We start from the raw sequence: 10,301 nt of genomic DNA, 5'->3' as shown, positions 1-10,301 counted from the left end.
GGAAGTAACATTTCTTTGTTCTCCTTTCTCATTGCTCTCTGTGGCAATAATCCTCTCTCTTAAAACAAGAGTTTAGTCATTCCCTTTGTTGCACAGTTTTTGTGAGATTAATTTCTTCCTTTTTCTTTCAAAGCCATTTACCTACTTTTTTGTAATCTGAAAGAATGTTTATTTTAGAGTCTGTATAAGGCTGTTATAGCCAAAGGAAAATGCTAAAGATGATTTAAATGTCCTGGAGTTTTCTAATTGCCTCACGGAGAGGCAGCCAAATGCAGAGTCTCATCTGCAGAAGTCATGTAACTGTGATTTGACTTTTAAGTAACTTCTCTGTCTCCTTTATGATTTTTCTAATGAGAGAAGCATCCTTGTTTTCATCAGATCTATGAACATACCTTAGGATTTTTGTCCTTGAGCTGATGTGGCAGCTAGTATCATCTGATGTGGCAAATGGCACATGTTGTCACTTGTAGTTTGTAAATAAACTTGAAGCTTCTTGTGTCATTTTAACAGGTTTTATTTCTGTGGCTTAGAGGGTCTCTAATGCCAATATTCCAGTTTTGTTCATAAACCCACTGCTAGTATTGCTGTGATTTATATGATACTAATAATTTTATCTGAAGCCTAAACAATAGATAGGTAGATTTGTGAATTTTAGTAGATTTGTGTCAAAAGAATACAAGTGTGAAAAGAGAGAAGACATCTTTTTAAAACCCCCAGCACATATATAATTCACACTGGAAGTTCTACTATAAACTTCAGAAGTTCCCAATGCTGATAGTGTCCTCTCAGGCCATAAACTGAGAGAGCATCATCTGGAGAACTGCCAGAATCCACAATTTGATTCCACTTTTGGAGATTATGGAAAACTCAAGCAAGAGTAAGAATGACACAGACTGAGACAATGTCATCAGAAGCATTGCAGTTTGTGCATGACAAAAAAGTTCTCCAAAGAGCAAGGTAGTAAATCTGAGAAAGGAGAGGTTTCTGGGAAGTCAGGGAAGATGTGGGATGGGGGACCAGTAGCATATGAGGCAGAATGTCAAGTAAGGACAAAAAACCTCCTGCCAAATGGAAGCATGAGCATAAATCACTTGTATTCAGATTTATAAATGCAAAATCCACAATGATGGTCACCCATGACATCATCACTAGAAAGACAGTGGCCATGGAAACTTTTTTTTTTTTTTTGGTGGAAGTTTTTACTGTGTGAATATTAAATGTGAAAAGAATCAAAAAAGAATCAAAATACAGATGGTGGGAATGATGGCCTCAAGTCTAAATATTCTGAAACAGAAAATGTTGCATACTAAGAGCAATTCCCATTCCATAAGAAAATATCTTCATTTATTCAAAGAAAATAATAATAAAAAGATAATTAAAAAACAAAAAAAAAAATTAATAACCTCATAGAAAGATTGCTGGCATCTCTGAAGTTATAAGCAAGCCAATGAAGAAAATATCCTAGATGTGCATCTGGATAGGTCTGAAAGATTAAAACATGGAATTAATGAAGATAAATCAATATTTATGATGTGCCAAAAGCTGTTGCATTAATCTACTATGTGTGGATTCCTGAGTGCAAGACACAAAGTTGAAAACAATTTCATCAAAAGAAAAGATGATTAAAATTATTTTGACAACTGATGATGTCAACTCATCAGTCTTTAAATTGGATCTCTACATTCTTTTGGAAGAATTCTAGTGTGGCATGCAACTGAGAAGTAATCAGCTAAAGAAATTCAAAGAAGAAGATGTACAATGAAATTTGTTCTGAAGATTTTTATGTTAGGCAATAATTATATGAATGAGTTAGTAATCATACAGTGCAACCGATAGCCATGATTTAACTGATTAACTTTAAGATAACTCATGAAGAGTTAGTAAGTATGACTTCAAAATATCAGGTGGGTGTTAAAATCTTGCTAGAAAAGTTTGAGGGCACAGTGGTGTGAATGAGGCAGATGCTGTTAATCCATTTACTGCTCAGCCAATTTCCTCTCTGATGTTGGTAAAATATTAAAGTCTGCAAAGTTTGGGAAGAACATCATGATACTGGGAGGAATTGCTTTAGACATAATTCAGCTGCATAGTAACATCAAAACTAGACATCCAAGTAGAAAAATAAGATGTTTTCAAGGACCAACAGAAAGAATGGAGTTGGAAAGTACTTGGGAAAGGACACTGGACGAATTTCCTAGGAAAAATATGAATTGTTGTACAACACAGAGTTTAAGGATTCCCTGGGTATTACTGAGGCACTGGCAACACTGGATTGTTACAGGTGTGATTCCTGCTGATATCATCATCTCTGTAACTACAGAATGAATTTTATCCAAAGAATGAAGTGATAGCTAAGTGTTGGCACCATCAGGCCATTAGCACTAACCAAGTGAAGCTGCAAAATTCATGGAATGTTTGATATTTCCAAAAGATGGCAGAAGAAAGAGAAAGGTTCAGATTGATGCAACAGAGGGTGCAAAGCATGTGCTCATTTCAAGAACAGAACTGTGGAAATTAGGAGAACATAGAACTGTGTGGCTATGGAAAAAGGTTTTTAATCCCATCAGCAGCCCAATCCTCATCAAATTTATGGCAAAACAGCTACAATTACCACTGAAGACTTACCTGTACTTGAACTTAACCTGGGATGTGGCAATTTTCTATCTTAGCCAGAACATCTACTTAGCCGATGATTGAAGTACAAGCCTGGACAAGATTCACAGGCATCTGTGAAGTCAAATGCTCCCCTGAGGCTGATGTTTGTGGATCTGAAACAGATCTGAAGCCTCTGTGTCTTGTTTGGGTTGTTAACACTGCTGGGAGTGAGGAAATGTTGGGAGGCAGAAAGCTCACGCAGGTGTAGTACCAAGATCAGATGCCTTTGAAACACAGGTGAGGTGAAATCCTGTGGTGGGCAGTACTTGGTGTCACTTGGTTTCTTGTACTGGCCTTTCTTCCAGAAGGGTGAAGTAGGTCCCCACTGTCCATGGGCTGTGTAAAGTTACACTGGAATTTGGAGGCAGTTCCCACAGTGCAAACCTCTCACTCAGTCCTGTAAGGTGTGGCCAAGCAAGTGGCACCCAGAAGAAGGTGGACAGGGAGTGGATGTTTGGATCCGCCCCACCATGGCTGCCTGTCACAGTTATTGTCAGGTGTGGAGTCTGTGCTCACTGTATATGTCAAAATCGGTAATGCTGCTGCTTGAACAAAGAGCTGCAAACTGCAGCCCTCTGCAGGTGCAAACTGCAACTCTTTGCCTAACAGAAGATCAAAATAAATACTGAATAATAACATAATTTCATTGAGATTTTTAAACAATACAGGGGAATTACTTTGTTTGAAATTGAATCTTACAAGTGTGTTATCGTTTATAAACATGTTAAGGTAAAATACTGTGTTGTCTGTTTAGGATGCTTTTAAATAGTAAATGAATATAATTCTAATTATATAAATTATCAATTTTTTTACTGATAAACATGTGAAGCTTAAATGTTACAATGCATAAAATATATTGCCAACAGACAGGGCACCATGTTAAAAAGCTTAATCGTTACTTTGAAACTACCAAAGGCTGTAGGATCTGAAAAAAAAAATCTGGCAACACAGATGTCTTCAAAAGCATTATTAAAGTTAGCTTCTTCAAATGACTCCAGCATCTGAATTTTCTGACCTTGGTTCATTGACTCTATGAGCTGAATGCTGCTCCCAGGAGCTTCACACACAGCAAGCTCACCAAGTTAGCTGCATATTCCCCCCAGGTGCTTCCTCACAATGACTTTTCTAATGCAGTGACACAGAGAAGCCCTCTAACTACAGTTATCTGTGCTTGACTCAGAGTGATTGAATAAGCCAGCTTTTCAGCTCGACAGTGTTGCATTCTAATAGCTTCCCTTTTATTGCCTTGTTCTTTATTTCCCTGGATGTACTCATCGAGCCAATCAAAAAGGACAAAAAAATCAAAATAAAACCAACTTCAACACAACACTTTGGCTTTCCAGCTGTGTTACACTGAGCATACCAGAGAGCCTCAAAGGAATTTGATCTATTGGTGATGGTTAGGGTGGAGGGGGCAGCAAGGGTGGGCAGGGGCTTTTCATGACACCACAAGAATGAAGAGAAAACATCCACAAAGCAAACAGCAGTTCCTGAGGTGCACCTGTGGTAGGAACAGGAAGGCAGGACTGTTCACCCTAATTCATTGGGCCTGCATGAATTCATTGAGAGGGGAAATTTCCTGTGGAGCAGGTGATGAACAAAGATACAGACTGCACCAGTAGAGACTGAACATAACCTTTGGAAAGCCAGAGATCAGAGAACTGCAGGCTGCGCGAGTGTCTTATAGTATGTCACAAAAATAAAGTGACACAAATCCTTGCTGCAACAGAAGTTACATGGGACTGCAAAGCAGTGGGTCTCAGCAAAGTAGCAGGAGGAATACACATTGTAATTCCCTGAGGGACCAGACAGTACACCCACAGGCAGCCAAAAGAGACAGCTTGGATCATCAAAGAATTTTGAGTCTTGAGAGCAGTGCTGAGATGTGAGAAAGCAAATTGTTATGCTGGATTGCTCATGGTACAGATGCAACGAGGAGTACCCAGGACATGGATTTGGTATAAACTGAGATCCAAAGAACTGTAATTTTGATACTTCTCAGCTCTTTCTTGTGGACAGCAATAACTGGGTGGAATCCTACTATAGCTTGAAACATACTGTACAGTCCCCTAATTAAATGTTTCTAAAGAAATTCCTTTCTCACATAAGAAAAGTATAGAGGCATTAGGCAGTGTATCAAGAGATTCAAAGTTCTGGAGCCAATTCTGCAGTTTTAGCTCTAAAGAAAATCATCTCTCTCCAAAGTACATGAGGTACAAAGTACATGAGCTAACTTTGAGAAAAAATGTGGGAGTCTACCAGCTCTACTTTGTCACCCTGAGCGATGCAAGATGGTATCACACACTCCTTACTGTGGGAGAACATATTGCTAGACTTGAGCACAGTTAACTCCTTCCTTCCCTTTATGCTCAAATACATGGGTAAATCAAGCACAAAAATCAAGTCTCCTGCCAAACTCATTCCTCAGTATAGTTAATGACTTGCAGTAGTAACCAGAGCTGATCTGGGTCAGTTCATCCTGTTTCAATCTTTTTTGAAGAGTTGAGACTGGACTAGTGTTACATCAAGAGTGGCGCAGAGCAGGCTGAAGAGAATTCCAGCCAACTGGTAGGCAGTTTTCATGTATTTTATACAGTCTGATATATTCTAGGAGCCTGACAAAATGCTTAGCTAACAATATTTGAAAAAGAATATAGACAGCAGGAAGTAGACCAGCCATGTGGGCAAAATAAGATTATACTGGAGTCAGTTGAAAACTGGAACATAAGGATATAAACCTTGAGAAAATAGTTTTATGTTATTCTGGAGAAAAAAAAGAGTTCTTATTCCACCGTGTCCTTTGACACTATTATTTGAGGTTATTACCTCAATTTGTAGATAAAATTTCATTCACAGGGCATTTGATAAAATAGTGCCTGGGGTTTCAATAAAGAAATTGGCAATAGCTCGTGCGAATGAGGTGGGCTTTAAATGGATTGTGAATAAAACTAGGGATCTTACAAAGTAGCCTGCAATGTGGAATCCTTGCTGAGTGCAGCGTTTCTGGTGGGATTTTGCAGAGACAAGTGCTAGATCTGACAGTAAAGAGGGCTCAAAAGCAGATACAGCACTGAGGTTGATCAAATCTGTATGTGGCATAAAACTGCCAGAAAGACAAATAGCACTAAGCAAGGTAATAAAACGTGGCTGAAAAAATGCATTTTTAATGCAGGCAAATGCAAAGCTATGCATTTAGGAGCAAGGAACGTGGCCATGTCTCCAAAATCAGTAATTTAGCTCTAAGAGCTGTGGAACTGATTGGAGGCACGGGTTAAAGCAGGCATCTCAGTAGGGGAAGTTAGCAATCCTGAGATCTTCCTGCAAAAAGAGCTAGCACAATCCTCAAATCTGTAAGTAGGGCAGTGGGAGGAGGGAATTGATTTTCCCTGATAAAATACTGGGTCTGCTACTACTGGCCAGGCTTCTAAGCTGTCTTACAAGAAGGGAGAGTGTTGAAAAACTATAGTTCAAAAACGGAAGAAAATGCCTTGCAGCAAGAGATCTGTCTGCTTAGCTTATTTCAGAGAAAAGTGTAATTAAGTAATTCTCACTATCTAAAAAAACTTAACTGAATTAAAATACTGGTATCAAAAGGCACTTTAATTTAGCAGGAAAAGGCACAACAAGCAGTAATGTCTGGGGGCTGGAGCCAAGTACAAAAAGAAGCAAGACACACTTAATGATGAAAATCGTTAACATTGGAACAAGCTCAAAGAAGCCATGGATTCTCCATTCTATGAAGTGTTCCAAACAAGGCTGCTTCAGTTAGATGAATCTGGATAGATACAGAGGTAAATGTGTGAAACATGCAATGACCAAAGGCAAATTGTCTCCAGAGGAACAGGCAAGGTCTTGGTTCTCCCCTCAGCCAGATGTTGACCTATCTGGAGTACACTCCTGCTCTTTCACTGTCTGCATGCCCAGTTTTCTTTATTTCCTACAAGGGGAGGAGAAGTAAGGGCCTGAGGATGAGGAATCCCTGTCTCTTGTGGGCTCGTGACTTAGCCACACATGTTCCCAAGCCTGGGACCTTAGAAATATGCCCAGGTCCTGCAAATTAGCTGTAGTCTTAAATGGCTGAGGAGGATGCCCATTTGTTGGTTTGCACAAGAAAAAGCTAATTCATTCCAGTGGGCTGCAAACACGTGCTGAAACCCCTGTATTTTTAAAGTTTTTCCATTACTTTGTAAAAAAAAAAAGTAATTTGCTATTTATAAGAGGTATCTGTATCATCTTTGTAATTCAGAGCAGAAACCCTGACTGGAGAAAGGAGACTCCCAAGCAAAGAATGAGGCCCTCCCCTGGTGATGCTGCCTGTTTCTAGTTAGATCTAGCAGCACCTAGAGGGTCTCACTATTCATTAATGTGTGACTGCATATGTAGACAATAATCAGCTTCTAAAAGGTGAGAAGTTTTCCAAAATATCTGTCACTTTTCACTATTTCCACAGTAGTTTTAATTGCTTCCCTCGAGATGTACAGACAACAGTTCAGAAAGGGAAGAATGGTAAACAATGGAAAAATTCCATGTAACCTCCTATGAGAATAATGACCTACTCTATGTGGAGCAGGTAGCCAGGTGCTGGCAGGGGGAGCTGCAGGGCTGGGTCCTGCGGGAAGGGGCCAGCGCTGCCCTGCAGGATGGGGACAGCTTCAAATTGGACCCAGCACAGGACACAGCTGAGCACACACGGGCACAGCTGGTGGCACCTCTGTGGAAACATATTTAAGTTAGGGCACAGGAAAGAGGAGGGGATAAAAAGACTGGGAAGCAGCAGAGGAATGAGAGGAATAGCAGATTTGTCTTTACAAACAAGCTGAGGTTCTGCTGGTGGGTAAAACTAGCTCTGGGAGATAAAAGAAACAATGGGAAGGATTCCACTGATTGATGAATGGAAAAAGATATTTGCCTTTACAAATAAACTTTAGGTTTTCTGATAAATGAAATCAAACATTGAAAGATGAAAGAAACAATGGGGAGGAAAAACCCCTAAATTCTGCAAGAATTAAAAATTAAAAGGAGGGAAATTAGAGGGAAATCTTTGGTATCAGGCATTTTGGGAAGTCTGTACCTTTTAAGTACCTCAGCCAATGGGGAAAGAGAAGGGAAATGCAGCTGGGAAATTGGGATAAAAAGGGAAGCTGCCAAAGTCCTCCAAAAATTTGAGAGACCCCAGGGGAATGCCCCATAGCCTCTCCCTTCATTCGAATAAAGTAAAAGGACTCCTCTGTCTTCTTTTTGGACATAAACCTCTGATGTTTGTGGATTAATTTTCCTAACAGGAACACCAAGGGTTGGAGGAGGAGGAGGTGCTCTGTTGTGGGGTAGGCCCCCCCTTCCCCAAAAGTCTGTTGTTATCCAAATCAGTGCCCAAACATTTATCTCAATCAACAATAAATTAAGTTAATTTCCCTGAGTAAAGTCTAGTTTTCTCCCAACAGTAACTGGGAATTGATCTCCCTGTCTTTATCTCTACTCATGAGCTTGTTTACTCTGGTCCTTTTTATTTTCTCCCCTATCCAGCTGGTTTCAGGGAAGGGAGTAGGAGTGAGCAAGCAATTGGGTGGGAGTTTTACTGCTCATCCAGGGTCAACCCTGCCACACATTTTTAGTCTGAGATGATAAAATTTGCATGGTTATTAGTCAATTCTAATTATTCTTGAGAGATAAGACTGTTTCTCACAAGAGACATGAATTTCAAAGGAAGAGTAATAGGCATCTCAAAATCAAAACAAAGGTGTTCTGCCTAAAATAGGCATAGTAAAAGTGCTGGATGTGTCATTACATGTATTTTCTCAAACATTGTGAAACTTTTTAGAAAAATACATTTATGTAGTTTGAACATAGTGTTTAAAATTTTCTTTGAAATACGCCTGCAGCAATATGCTGTGTGAGAACTGAAAAGTAAACATGGTGATCTATTTAGTGGACTAAGATTACTAAAATACAAGTCACTGCAGTTAAAAATATGCAGTTGGTCTAAAGTCTTCACTAGTTGTTATCTAGATATCACAAGTTGTTGAGTTTTTATTTCCCTTAGTCATATTCCTTTCAATACCAGTGGGATATTTAAATTAATAAATGCCACTGGTAATTATTATTCCAAGTGCAATTGGCATTTGAAAGCCAATAATCAGAGTGAAACACCGTATAAAATGTTAATTTATATATAGGACAGGCAATCTAGTTACGCTCCCATTTCACTCTTCCCATTGCTCTCAACATGACAGTCGAGAGAAAAGCAGCCCAGGCAAGAGAAAAGCAATCCCAACCCAAGAGGGACACAGAGCATGAACAGGTGTGATCAGCGTTCCTCTTTGTCTTCCTTGAAATCACCTCACAAGAGGTTTCTCTTCAATTTTGATCAAAAGAGATTTTAAATCTTATTTTATTTTCTCGTTCTCACATCTCTTCAAAGCAGGATGGAAGCAGGGAAGATTCATCTCCAAAGAGACAGGGAGAGAGTGCTGAGTGTTTCTTGCTGCTGCTGTGAGGGTCAGGACTGCCAGCTGCAGCCCACTGTGAGGATCTTTATTCCTCCCAGCGATGACAAGAGCAGCTGCAGCTCCAAAGCTGCTGTCAGCTCAGAGATGATTTGTTATGGGTGATCTGTCCCAGCTGGGCTGTCCCAGCTGGGCTGTCCCAGCTGTGCTTCTGTGCCACCTCTTCAAATAAAGGAGAAGCTTTGCATCACAGTGAACACTGCCCTCCTGCCGAGCAACGTCACCCTGCTGTCCCCAGCAGGCACAGCAAGGGCTGCGTCACGTCATCGTCATCATCATCATCACATCGCTGCTTAGCTGTGACAAAGCAGTCTTCTGGCAGGAGAAGGCAGTCAAGCCATGATGGCCTGGGGCAAGGCAAGGGTTATTCTCTTCCAGAGTTAAGGCAGCAGTGAATAACAGGGCAGGTGGACCAAAGTCACAAGTTTTCTGTGGGGCTCAGTATGGTTTCTACTCTGCGGTTTGGGGATTCTCAGTGACAATGCCCATATGTGGTGAGACTCAGGGGCATAAATGAAGCTGTGTAACAGCAGCACAGATTCCCTTATCTTGGCAGTCACTGCAGGTGTGTGCTTGTTTCTGTATCATCTGATGTACCCATCCTTAATTCCACATGGAAGGAAAAAGGCAGTTGCTCCTTTCAGCCAGCAGCTGCCACTACTGTCTTTCTCTGTCTCAAAACAGTTTTGAGGGAGAAAGTGTTTGTGAAGTCGGAGGACTTCTGTTTGTTTGAAGGGTTTGTTCCTTTTACTGAAATAAAAAAAGGGGAAAGAAGGGGACTTGAGCTGGCAGCATTTATTCCTTTAACTTCTCAGCACCAGCTGCTATTGCTTCTGAAAGAGTCCAGAGTAATAACCCTGGTGCTTTTCCATTGATTGCTAGGCTTTGTATTTAACCACTAACACAATATAATACATGTGGCTGATGCTGCAAAAGGCTCACTATACACAGGGGGAAAATGAGAAGGGCGACTTCTGATAAGCTCACCCTCAAAAATAAACTCTTTCCACATTCTGTGATATGATGCAGTGCAGGTGTTGATTACATCTTAGTCTTAGACTCTTGGGGCTTTTCTCTCCCTCATGAAGCCCAGAAGTACTCAGGGGATGAATTCAGTTCCAAATGCTTAAATTCTAACTGAGA

The sequence above is a fragment of the Molothrus ater genome, chromosome 3 (genome assembly GCF_012460135.2).
Source record: "Molothrus ater isolate BHLD 08-10-18 breed brown headed cowbird chromosome 3, BPBGC_Mater_1.1, whole genome shotgun sequence".
Lineage (NCBI taxonomy): Eukaryota > Metazoa > Chordata > Aves > Passeriformes > Icteridae > Molothrus > Molothrus ater.
This window is presented reverse-complemented; position numbering follows the sequence as displayed.